Raw genomic sequence first — 13,949 nt, forward strand, 5'->3', positions numbered from 1 at the left:
ATTGCAATGAATACAGCAGATCATATTGAATATAGCTAATTAAATGTTGCGTGAATGTTCTTTACACTGCTCAACTGGAGATAAATAAATCTTTTAGCAGCAAAGTAACATAAAGTATGAGGGGTAACATAAGCCAGTTTATTGAGTTATTCTTGTCTGGTGCGGATGCAGATATACTGTTGGTGTGAGATTACATTAACAGCTCTTTGTGCTTATGAACCTGTTTCCGGGGTTTTCTTGAATAATTTTTTTTTTTTTTTTTTGACATTTTTACATAATTACTTTGTTTCTGTAAGAAACAGGGTGAAATTATCACATTGTTCTGTCATCAGTGATTTTTTATTTTTTTTGTTGTTTGTGTTTTTTTTTCTCGCTATGTTCCTTATCTCATATGAACCAATATCTCCTAATTAGCTGGACGTTAAAAATGAATAAAGAATAAGAAGATTAGGCACACTTTCATTGTCTTATTCAACTGAATGTTTCTATATCGTCTGGTATGTTTGCATAAGACCTTTCCCACTTGTGGTTGTCTTGTCTCTTAGACCTGCGACGCTTGCAATCTTTCACAACAAGGCTGCTGGACGTATGCATTTCACCAACATACACAGTCATGCACACACTGCTCTGGGATGTCGAAGCTGATAAACACACACGATGAAGAGAAATGAATGCTGAAGTGTAAAGGAAACACTGTGATCCTCCCTAACTGACAACTTACCTTCGCATCACTGATCAGATCTGTAAGTAGCTATAATTGTTCTTTTATCAAATCACTTTTTATGTCATTGGTAAATTGAAACTTGAAGGAATACCGTAGTGCGTTTGTGTTAACAATGTTTTCCTGACAATGTTCACTGTTTTCCTAGGGATAATTAGTGATTATTCACCTTGTTTACTTGAACTGAGAGAAATAGTGTATTCATGACTAACACTGAACCACCCATTTTGTCAGGTTCTCGCCATGCCAACTGTGGAAAGTCACAGCCCGAGATGTATGGGGGGTTCTGCCACGGTCTCTTCCTGATATGTTAATTATCAACTGACTGTCCCCTGGATTCTTATCACACCTCCAACATCCCCCAAGTCACCTTACAGGGTGAGACTGAAAACTCAGCCTGTTTACTGTATTCATCACTTACCCTGAAACCACCCATTTTGTCAGGTTCCCGTGGACCCCTGCTGTGGAAACTCACACCTTGATTTGCCCCAATGCGATTTGAATAGTCTGACAGTCTTGTGTAAACTTTAACATATTAGCATTTAAACTATCTACAGCCTGTCTACATACTTTTTGAAACAGTCAAGAACACTTGATTTTAAATCTTGACAGTTTACCGTCTTAAACTAAACCATTCCTATTAACCAATAAACCTTTTTATTTATAAAACACAGAGAAGCAGCATTTAGCTGTTATGCTGCAAACAAGTGGAACAAACTGCCAGTGGAGATTAAACTTTAACCAAATGGAGACATTTTTAAATCCAGGTTGAAAACATTACTTTTCTCATGTGTCTATGCATGGAATCTGCACGATATATTTTAATTTATCTGGACAGTTGCTTGTTCTTAAATTCATTTAAATTATTTTATTTGTTTCTCTTTATATTCTTTTATATATTTTTAATGCTTCTTACACTCCCTACTGCAATGCATCCCTTTCACACTCGACACTTTACACATGCCTACCTCCACTGCTGTTTGCATTACAACATGCAGTATTACACAATATTGTATTTTTATCTTGGGTTTCTAGGTTAGTATAGGTCTTAGATTAGCATAGGCTATTATGTGTATTATATGTTCAGTATAGCACTAGTAATTAACGTAAAATGTATATTTTATAGTATCTATATTGCCTATTTATTGTTAGTGTACTTATGTCATGTCATGTTACGGCATGTTATGTCTTGTTATGGTAGTCGCTGTACGGTGTCCTGTCCTAAGAATTTCAGTGCCCGACTCTGTTGTTCTGTGTATCTGACTACAAAAGACTTGACTTGACTTGCTTTTATTTTATGTGAAGTACTTTGAATTGTTTTGTACACGAAATGTGTTATACAAATAAATTTGATTTGATTGTCAATACTGTTACTACTCAAAACATATTGAACCCCCCTAACCCCCACCACCTAACCCCCACCCCCAGCCACTTGTTATTGCTAACCCTTTGATGTGACCGGACATACGGAGGTCAAAAGGTCACCTGTCAAATGACGTTTTATTACCCCCCTCATAAATCACCCTTTATTACCCCCCATAAATCTTTTTGTGACTAAAGGTGTCCCCTATAACTCTCTCCTCCCTTTGTGAAACCCTCATTTCAGGGTTAATAAACTCGGAGTTTTCACTAAACCTGCTTTGTGAAACCAACCTCTGATCAGACTGGTATTGAGAGTTTTAAAGCCAAGTGAACACTTCAGCATTAGCAATTTCTATTATGTATTGTCCAGCTGGAGAAGGCTATTACAGTTGGGTAGTGCTGTAGCCATGAATGTGTTTGTTGTTTTGTGTCATATTTGACAAAATTGTTTTGTGTTGGGAAAAAATGACAACAGGTTACTGATTTTTTTTCGATCATGTTTCATGTCTAAATGTTCCATCATTTTTGTTGTAGCAGATAAACGGCTTGTCATTTGATTAAAATATATTTTTTTACACAGTTTTATTTGGCCCTGTGATGGACTGGCGGCCTGTCCAGGGTGTACCCCGCCTCTCGCCCATTGACCGCTGGGATAGGCTCCAGCCCCCCCGCGACTCGACCGACGGATTCAGCGGTATAGATAATGGATGGATGGATGGATGGATAGTTTTATTGTACAGTACCGTAAAATGGCCCTGAGCCATATATATATACAGTGATGTGAAAAAGTGTTTGCCCCCTTCCTGATTTCCTGATTTTTTTATGTTTGTCACACTTAAATGTTTCAGATCATCAAGCAAATTTAAATATAAGATAAAGGTGACACAAGTAAACACATAATGCAGTTTCTAAATGAAGACGTTTATTATTCAGGGGGGAAAAAATCCAAATCTACATGACCCTGTGTGAAAAAGTTATTGCAGCAAGAACTGCAATCAAATGTTTGCAATAACTAGCAATGAGTCTTTCACAGCGCTGTGTAGGAATGTTGGCCCAGTCATCTTTGCAGAATTGTTGTCATTCAGCCGCATTGGAGGGTTGTCGAGTATGAACAGCATGTCAATCGGATTCAGGTCAAGACTTTGACGAGGCCACTCCATAAGAAAATATCTTATAATGAGATCTTTAAGATATGATGGAGCTCGGTCATTAAGAGTTTTATATGTGAGGAGAAGAATCTTAAATTCTATTCTGAATTTAACAGGGAGGCAATGAAGAAAGCTAAAGCTGGAGAAATATGATCTCTCCTGTTAGTTCTCATCAGAACTCTGGCTGCAGCATTTTGGATCAGCTGAAGGCTTTTCAGAGAACATGTGGGACAGCCCAATAATAAAGAATTATAGTAGTCCAATCTTGAAGTAACAAATGCATGGACTAGTTTTTCTGCATCACTCGGAGACAAGATGTTCCTGATTTTAACAATATTACGAAGGTGAAAGAAGTCAGTCCTAGAAAGTCAAATGATAAATTCTGGTCAAAAATAACTCCAAGGTTCCTCACTGTAGAACTAGAAGCCAAGAAAATACCATCTAGAGTAACTATATAGCTAGAAAATTTCTCCCTAGAGCACTCAGGTCCAAAGATAACAACTTCAAGTTTGTCTGAATTTAGAAGCAGACAGTTCTAAGTCATCCAGGTCTTTATGTCTTTAAGACATGCTTGTAGTCTGACCAACCTATTGGTTTCATAGATAAGTACAGCTGAGTATCATCAACATAGCAATGGAAATTTATGCCGTGCTGTCTAATAGTGTTACCTAATGGAAGCATGTATAAAGTGAAAATAATCGGTCCAAGCACAGAACCCTGAGGAACTCCATGACTTACTCTGGTGTGTGAGGAAGATTCTTCATTTACAAGAACAAACTGAAATCTTTCAGATAAATATTACTTAAACCAGCCTAATGCAGTTCCTTTAATCCCAATAACATGTTCAAATCTCTTTAATAAAATACTGTGATTGACCGTAAAATGCAGCACTGACATCCAACAGGACAAGCACAGACACAAGTCCACTATCAGAGGCTAAGAGGAGATCATTGGTAACTTTCAGCAGTGCTGTTTCTGTGCTATGATGCACTCTGAATCCTGACTGAAACTCTTCAAACAGATTATTTCTATGTAAATGATCACAAAGCTGAGCTGCAACTACTTTTTCAAGAACTTTAGACATAAAAGGGAGATTGGATATAGGTTGATAATTAGCTAACACTTCTGAATCTAGAGTAGGTTTTTTTAAGTAAAGGTTTAAAGGAACAGTTCACTTTTTAAGACCTTGAGTCCCAGTTCCAGCTTGTTTATCAAGAATAAGAAATGAGGAGACCATTTTCACAACAATAGCTCATTTCTATCCATTTTGGCTGTTTTCGCTGGTCCATCCTGCTGCTACAGACAGGGTTCCATTGGGCACTCTGTTCAATGTCCTTAAAACAATACTAATGTTAATTTTAAAGAAAAGGTCAACTCACCGGGTGGTTCGTGGATGTTCCTGTGTGTCCCAAAAAAAATTGCGTTGCGGAATAAAAGTTATTTCTTGCTTTATTTAGCATTTTCTAATCCAATTGTATTCCGTTTGGAAGACTTTTCACTTTCACTTTCACTGTCAGATCACTGCGCCAGAGCTAGAGCCTCAGACTCAAATATAGAGCGGATGTTTACGTGCGTCGTGATTTAGCATGAAAAATAGTTCCTGAACAGCAAAGAACACAGATTACACGGATGGAAAACCATAAAATGCGCCAACATTTTTTTTTTTAATACCACTAACCACCCGGTGAGTTGACCTTTACTTTAAAATTAACATTAGTATTGTTTTAAGGACATTGAACAGAGTGCCCAATGGAACCCTGTCTGTAGCAGCAGGATGGACCAGCGAAAACAGCCAAAATGGATAGAAATGAGCTATTGTTGTGAAAATGGTCTCCTCATTTCTTATTCTTGATAAACAAGCTGGAACTGGGACTCAAGGTCTTAAATAGTGAACTGTTCCTTTAATTACAGCAACCTTAAAAGGCTGAGGTACATATCCTGTCAACAAAGACATATTGATCAAATCCAATATGGAAGTGTCAATTAAGGGGAAAACCTCCTTGAACAGTCTGGTTGGGATTGAGTCTAAAATACAAGTTGATGGTTTAGAAGAGATTGCTGTTGTTAGTTCAGAGAGATCAACTGGACAGAAGCCGTCTAAATATAAATCAGGTTCTAAAGATACTTCTAAAGCTGCTGTACTTGATGATACATCACTGATAATAGTGGGAAGGACTCCATCAATCTTCTCTCTAATAGAAACAATTTTATTGATAAAGAATCTCATGAAATCATCACTGCTGAGAGTTAAAGGAATACCTGGCTCAACAGAGCTCGGACTCTTTGTCAGTCTGGCTACAGTGTTGAAAAGAAACCTGGGATTGTTCTTATTCTCTTCTATCAATGATGAATAATAAGCAGTTCTAGCTTTACGAAGGGCTTTCTTATACGTTATTAAACTATCTTTCCAGACTAATTAAGACTCTTCTAAATTAGAGGAACGCCATTGTCTCTCCAGCTTTCTAGCAGCCTGCTTTAAGCTGTGAATTATTACAAGGAAACAACCTCTTCTGACTGATTACCTTCACCTCCAGGTTCTGATTACAACACCTCCAGTGTTGTACGCATTGAAAATATAGTGCTGTCAACAAGAGAGTCAAGTGTTGCTGGAGTAAAATTTAGGTAGTCGTCGTCTGTCATATCTGCACATGGCAGTGAAGAAAAGGATGATGGAATTAATTCTTTAAATCTGGTTACAGCATTCTCTGATAGACACTTTCTATATGTACATTTATTCTCAGAAACTGTATAGTCAAGTAATGTAAACACTCTGAGAAAATCCAATAGAGTCTAATATAGAATTAAAGTTAATATTTAGGCTTTCATTTTCAACATCTACATGAATATTAAAGTCACCCACTACAATGACTTTATCTGTACTCAGCACTAACTGGGATAAAAACTCTGAGAATTCAGACAGAAACTCAGAATAAGGGCCAGGTGGATGATACACAACAACAAACACAAGAGGGAGTTGATTCATCAATGCTAACATGATCCTCCTGCTGCGGCCAGGTTTCTGTAAGACACAATATATCAATATGATGATCACAAATCAACTCATTCACTAACAGAGACTTCGAAAGGAGAGATCTGATATTCAGCAAACCACATTTAATAGTTTAATGTTTTTGTTCAAGTAAAGTTTTTGTTTAAATTTTTTTTGCACAAGAATATTTGCTCCTTTTGTGTTAATTGTTTGGGGGGTTGGCAGCAGGTGGGAATCTGCAGAGAAGTGTGTAAGACTACAACTCTGTATCTTGGTCTGAACTCTGGGTTGTCATGTTTTAGGGTGACAAATAAATTCGTCCATATTTCTAGAAATGAGAGACCGCTCCTTCCAAAGTGGGATGGATGCCGTCTCTCCTCATCAGACCAGGTTTTTTCCAGCCTGAAAGATTGCCAATTATCTATGTAGCCCACGTTGTTTGCTGGACACCATCTAGACAACCAGCGATTGAAGGAGGACATGCAGCTAAACATGACATCACTGGTCAGATTTGGCAGGGGTCCAGAGAAAACTACGGAGTCCGACATTGTCTTGGCAAAATTACACACCGATGCAACGTTAATTTTTGTGACCTCCGATTGGCGTAACCGGGTGTCATTAATGCCGACGTGAATAACTATTTTACTGTATTTACGTTTATCCTTAGCCAGCAGTTTTAAATAGGATTCTACATCACCCGCTCTGGCCCCTGGAATGCATTTGACTATGGTCGCTGGTGTCTCTAATGCCACATTTCGAGCTGCCAATTACCAGGGGTTTGTCCTCAGCGGGTGTGTCGCTGAGTGGGGAAAATCTATTTGAAGCGTGGACAGGTCGATGGTGAACAACGGGCTTGACTTTAGGGCTATGCCTCCTCTTCCTGACAGTAACCCAGCCACCCTGTGCAGTGTTTCCCGCAGGAAATTGCTTAGTCAAGGTGGTGAGTCGTTGGCCGGGGGGGGGGGGGGGGGGGGAAGAGTACTTGGAATGGGGGGGGGGGGGGGTACTTGGAATGGGGGGGGGGCTGTTAGAGCAACAACGAAGCTGTTTAAGAGCTGTAACACTTTTTTATTTTCAATATTAACTATTTACATTAACAACCAGTAGGTGTCGCAATTCAATGTTATCAATGCTGCCTTTTAATGTCTGAGCCTGGCAAAGCATTATTACTTAGGTTTTAAAAAAATAAATAAATAAAAAATTTTGGGAACGTTGGCAGTGCGAGTTTGCTAAGGCGGCCGCCTTGACTTTAATGCGCTGCGGGAAACACTGCTGTGATCCCGGCTGCTCGGGTTCTGTTTAGGGGCGGGTAATGGAGCTAGCTACACTAGGTGACTCCGCACTGGCTAAAGGGACCTGGCTCACTATCGGTTGATTTTCAACAGTGCAGAGCCGAGCTTCCAATTCAGATAACCTCGTCTCCAAAACTACAAAAAGACTACATTTGTTACATGTACCATTATCGCTAAAGGAGGCAGAGGAGTAACTAAACATCTGACACACGGAGCAGGTAAAAGCAGGAGATGGAGGGAGAGATTTTTTATTCATAAAATAATCCAATTCGTTCATATAGAGCCAATTCAAAAACAATTTCCTAGCTAAGGAAACCAACAGATTGCACTGAAACTTTTTTTCTTTTTCGGTCCAATCTCCCGTCCTGAGCGTGCCTGAGGCGACTGTGGAGAGAAACGACTCCCTTTTTTTTCTTTTATTTTTAATATAAATCTTTTTATTGAAAAATTCGAAGATACAAACAGTAAATCTTCAGAATGTTTACAAAAGATTCATTTTTTCAATTTTTATACACACTCAAAACCACCCCCCTCCCAGCCCTCCCCCCACCCAGACTGGACCCAAAAATATTGATAATTATAACAACAATAAATAAATTAACAGAAACTGTATCATCAATAGACCTTAGTTTTGTGTTTGGTAGACGTAGGTAGATGACAAAATAAAATAATTAAAACAGTGAATAAGTAGCTCAATATGCCTTCAGAGGTCTTTATGGTCAACAAAGTGTGCCTTGTTGTGTGCCCAAATTGTAAGACTAATCCCGTAGAATCTTTTTAATTTATTGCAATGCCTGTGGGAGCTCTTGGAGGCTACTAAAGTATGATAGAAATGGTTCCCAAACAGATTGGAATTTGTCTGAGCACCTTATAGCAAATTTGATCTTTTCCAAGTGCAAAAATAGCATCACATCTTTCAACCAATGAGCGACAGTAGGTGGCGCACTTGAGTTCCAATGAAGCAAAATTTGCCTTCGTGCTAGCAGAGAAACAAATGCTATAATGTTCTGTTGGTGCTTAGATAAATCTGCTTCTTTGTTCGGTACACCAAATAATGCTATCACTGCACACGGCTCTAAAGTCACACCAAGACCTTTGACAGTACATCAAATATATCAGACCGATAGCCTGTTAACAGATGGCAAGACCAAAACATATTAGTCAAATCTGCTACATTAATATGACATCTGACACATTTGCTGTCAATATTCGGGTAAATGGAAGCGATCCTTGCTCTACTCCAGTGCAAGCGAAGGACAACTTTAAACTGAATGAGGCTTAGTCTTGCACAAGACGTGCTACTGTTCACTCTTTTTAAAGCGTCAGTCCAAGAGTCTTCTGAGATTTCAGTACCAAGTTCGTTCACCCAGTGATTTTTGATCTTGTCTCGGTTGATAATGTCAGTTTTCATGATGATTGAATAACAGTGTGTAGTGAAACCCCTCAGAGAAAAGGGAGCCTTTAAGATTAATTCAATTCAATTCAATTCAAATTCAAAAATACTTTATTTATCCCAGAGGGAAATTAAATGTTGATGTAACTCAATTAAATCAAGGAGTTATTATAGATGCTGATGGCTGTGGGCAGGAAAGATTTCCTGTAGCGGTCCGTTTTGCATCCAAACTGAAGAAGCCTTTGATTGAAGAGACTCTGTTTTCCGATAACAGTCTCATGGAGAGGATGTTCAGGGTTGTCCATAATTCTCTTGATTTTATGCAAAATCCTTCTTTGCATTATTGTCTCCAGAGGTTCCACAGTCGTCCCCAGAACAGAATTAGCCTTCCTTATCAGGTTGTTGAGTCTTTTTAGGTCCCTGGTTCTGATGCTGCTGCCCCAACAGATTACGCAAGAGGAAATGACGCTCTCGACAACAGACTTGTAGAATATCTGCAACATCTTGTTGCAAACCTTGAAGGACCTTAGCTTCCTCAAGAAGTACAGTCTGCTCTGTCCTTTCTTGTAGATGGCTTCACTGTTGTGTCTCCAGTCCAGTCTGTTGTCCAGATGAACACCAAGGTATTTATATTCCTCAACCACCTCCACTTCTTCTCCCATGATGGAAACAGGGTTTTATCTGACCCTGTTTCTCCTGAAATCTACAATCATCTCCTTTGTTTTGTTAACATTCAAGATGAGATGATTGTTCCAACACTATGCCACAAAGCGGTCCACCAGCTCTCTGTACTCAGCTTCTTGTCCATCTCTGATACTCCCGACAACTGCAGAGTCATCTGAATATTTCTGTAGATGACAGGAGTCTGACTTGTACTGGAAGTCTGAAGTGTACAGAGTGAAAATGAATGGTGAGAGTACAGTCCCCTGTGGTGCTCCTGTGCTGCTGATCACCTGGTTAGACACACAATTCTTCAGTCTGACAAACTGTGGTCTGTTTGTCAGGTAGTCATTGATCCAGGTGATTGTTGAGGCCTCCACCTGAGTCTTCTGGAGTTTCAGACGAAGCAGATCAGGCTGAATTGTGTTAAATGCACTGGAGAAATCAAAGAACATGATCCTCACAGTGCTGCCTGCTTTGTCCAGATGACAGTGGGTTTGTTGAAGCAGGTCTATGATAGCGTCTTCAACTCCAACTCCATGGCGATAAGCAAACTGCAGGGGGTCCTGATATGTGCTGGTTTGCTTACACAGTGGTACCTTCTCTTGGGTCAAGCTAAGGTTGAAAAGGTGTTGCAGAATTCCACAGAGCTGCTCTGCACAGGCCTTCAGGACTCGGGGGCTGACACCATCTGGACCTGCAGCCTTGTTCCGGTTCAGTCTCTCCAACTGCCTCTTCACCTGACTTCTAGAAACAGAAAAGTGGGAGGGGGAGGCAAAGGGGACAGCAGCATCTCCTGATTTGGTTGAAGACAAACTAGTGGAAGCAGAAGAATCCATGACTGAGGTGGAGGTGGAGATGTTACAGGAAAGCTGTGGTCAGAGGAGGGTGGGATGTCTCTTTGGCTGGGAACAGGAGGGGAGGATGGTGAGCTTGTTCCTGAACTGAACCTGTTGAAGAATGTGTTCAGCTCATTTGCTCTGTTCAGACTTCCATCCATCCGATCCTCCCTCTGCTTGAGGCCTGTGATCGTCTTCATTCCTGACCACACATCTCTGATATTGTTCCTCTGCACTTTACTCTCAAGCTTCTTTCTATACACCTCCTTGCTCTCTCTGATCTTGACTTTGAGCTGCTTCTGTATACTCCTCAGTAACTCCCTGTCTCGCTCCCTAAAGGCTCTTTTTTTCTTGTTCAATAGTTCCTTTAGCTCACTGGTGATCCAGGGTTTGTTATTAGGGAAGCATCTCACTGTTCTGGTGGGGATGGTGTTGTCCACACAGAAGTTTATATAGTCAGTCACACACTCAGTCATGGCATTAATGTCCTCTCCATGTGGCTTACAAAGAGAAATCCAATCGGTTGCATCAAAACAACCCTGTAAGGCTTCTTCAGCTTCCTGTGACCACTTTCTAACAGTCTTTTTTGTGACAGGTAGTCTCTGGACAAGGGGTTTATATGCTGAACAGAGAAAAACAAGGTTGTGATCTGATTTACCCAGGGGAGGTCTTGATTTGGAAATGTATGAATCCTTGACATTTGTGTAAAACAAATCCAATGTCTTGTTTTCTCTGGTAGAGCAGCTGACAAACTGTTGAAAACTTGGCAGTGTAGCAGAGAGTGAGGCATGATTAAAATCACCAGATATTGCCACAAAAGAATTGGAGTGTTGTGTCTGTATATAAGTCCAAGAGTGATTCACTTGGAAGGATGGGAAATTGTGGGCTGTGGTTTCTAGCAAATTGGCGAGCTTGGAAATAGCGAAACATGTCCTTTTGTTGAAGCTCATATTTGGCACACAAATCCTCAAAACAGGGAAATGATCCATTAATATACAGATCACTAAACCTTTAATTCCTTTCCTATGCCATGTGACAAATGTGTGGTCAAGGTTGGCTGGTAGGAAATTGTGATTGTAACATAGTGGAGTATAAGTCAAAAGAGTATCCCTCAAGCCGTGCTGCTTTCTGAACTGAGCCCATATTCTTAGTGTAGATATTACCACAGGGTTAGAAGTAAACCTGGAAATCTTCAATGGAAGTTTGGATGAAAACAGAGCAAGAAGAGATGATGATATGCATGACTTGTACTCCATTTCACACCAATCTGTATCTGCTGACTGAATCCAATACGCTATTTTGTGGAAATTTGCTTCCCAATAGTAAACTCTGAAGTTTGGCAGAGCCAACCCTCCTTCTAGCCTTGATCGTTGTAAGAACTCCTTCTTAATCCTAGAGTTATGACCTTTCCATATGAATCTAGATATGAGTTTGTCAAGTTTACTGAAAAAAGATTTTGTCAAGAAAATAGGAAGGCAGTGGAATAAAAATAAAAATTTTGGCAAAACATTCATTTTAATGCAGTTTACTCTGCCTGCCATGGTTAAATGTAGAACATCCCATCTGTGAGTGTCAGTTTCGATTCAGTTCAAACTTCAAAGGGTAGGTGTTGTATAGTTGTTGTCACGCGCTTATCTTAAAACACTGTGTACAGCTGTTGTTCATACCTTGGTCAAGATGGATGAAGATGTTCAAGATGGAGGCAAGCAGGTAAGTAGCAGGCAGGTAGAGGGAGAGAGGCAATGGCAGGCAAGCAAGCGCTGATGGGCAATGGCAGGCAGGCAGATAGGCAAGGAGAAGGGAACAATGGCAGGCAGACAAGCAGGTGGCACACAGTGAAGCAATCCAAATTGTTTGTTATCCAAAGTAAAGCTAAATAATCCAAGTATAAAGGCTCAACATAAAGGATTCCAATAAGTAAACTAAAGTATATGTTTTCTAAGTTCAAATGTTCAAGCTTAAAGTGGTTAAAGCGGTTAGAGCGGTAAAAAACTATATCACTACAACTTTCCTTTGTCTTTGTCTAACTGAGACATCTTTACCTGGTCAGGTGACCAAAGGCTGTGTCAAAATAAAAGTCAATGGCCCAAGGCCAGCAAATCTTAACCAAACTAAGAATATTAACTAAGGAGACCAAATTGGCTCCAACACCATCTTTGCAAATCTGATCTCAATTTAGACATGAGTGGTGCTAAATTTTCATCAAAGAGGTTATTAAATGAAGGTGTTATGTTGATACCTAAATACTTAAACCCTGACGTAGAAATATGAAATGGTAGAGCATGGTCTGGGATTTGAATAGCTAGTTTTTTTATGGGTAAACATTCACTTTTTGTTAGATTAAGTTTATACCCTGAGATCTGACCAAAACTGTGCAACAATGAAATAATTGTATTAATTTAATTCAATGGATCTGATAAGTAAAGCAATAAATCATCTGCATACAAAGAAAACTTTGATCGAAACGACTCCCTTTTAACAGGAAGAAACCTCTGGAACCAGACTTAGGAAGGGTGGCCATCCGCCTCGACCAGCTGGGGTTTGAGAAGACAGAAAGGGGTGGGGGGCACTGTAACACCATTCAAAGGATATCTGTTGGAACAGGGAAACACAAGTTAATGACCATAATAATGTCACATATACATAAAGAGAGTAAAGTGAGGAAAGGTGTGACAGATTTGGACCCCCAGCAGTCTGGGCCTATAGCAGTTTAACTATGGGATGTTTCAGGATTACCTGAGCCATTCCTAACTATAAGCTTTATCAAAAAGGAAAGTTTTAAGCCTGGTCTTAAAAGTGGAAAGGGTGTCTGCTTCCCGGACATTTACTGGCAGCTTATTCCACAAGAGAGGGGCCTGATAACTGAAGGCTCTGCCTCCCATTCTACTTTTAGAAACTCTGGGAACCTCAAGTAAACCTGCAGTTTGGGAACAAAGTGCTCTGTTAGGAAAATATCTTACAATGAGATCTTTAAGATATGATGGAGCTCGGTCATTAAGAGCTTTATATGTAAGGAGAAGAATCTTAAATTCTATTCTGAATTTAACAGGGAGCCAATAAAGAGAAGCTAAAACTGGAGAAATATGATCTCTCCTGTTAGTTCTCATCAGAACTCTGGCTGCAGCATTTTGGATCAACTGGAGGCTTTTCAGAGAATATGTGGGACAGCCCAATAATAAAGAATTACAGTAGTCCAATCTTGAAGTAACAAATGCATGGACTAGTTTTTCTGCATCACTCTGAGACAAGATGTTCCTGATTTTAACAATATTAAGAAGATGAAAGAAGGCAGTCCTAGAAACCTGTTTTATATGCGAGTCAAATGATAAATTCTGGTAAAAAATAACTCCAAGGTTCCTCACTGTAGAACTAGAAGCCAAGGAAATACCATCTAGAGCAGTGGTTCCCAAACTTTTTTGGCCTGAGTACCCCCTGAGCCTTCTTGTCACACCGCGAGTACCCCCTCACACATACAACGCGTGCGATGATTCTCCAAAAGTAGAGCAACACAGTGGTTATTACATGAAAATCATTTTATTTAGTAT

This window comes from Odontesthes bonariensis, chromosome 18 (genome assembly GCF_027942865.1).
Source record: "Odontesthes bonariensis isolate fOdoBon6 chromosome 18, fOdoBon6.hap1, whole genome shotgun sequence".
NCBI classification, from domain to species: Eukaryota; Metazoa; Chordata; class Actinopteri; order Atheriniformes; family Atherinopsidae; genus Odontesthes; species Odontesthes bonariensis.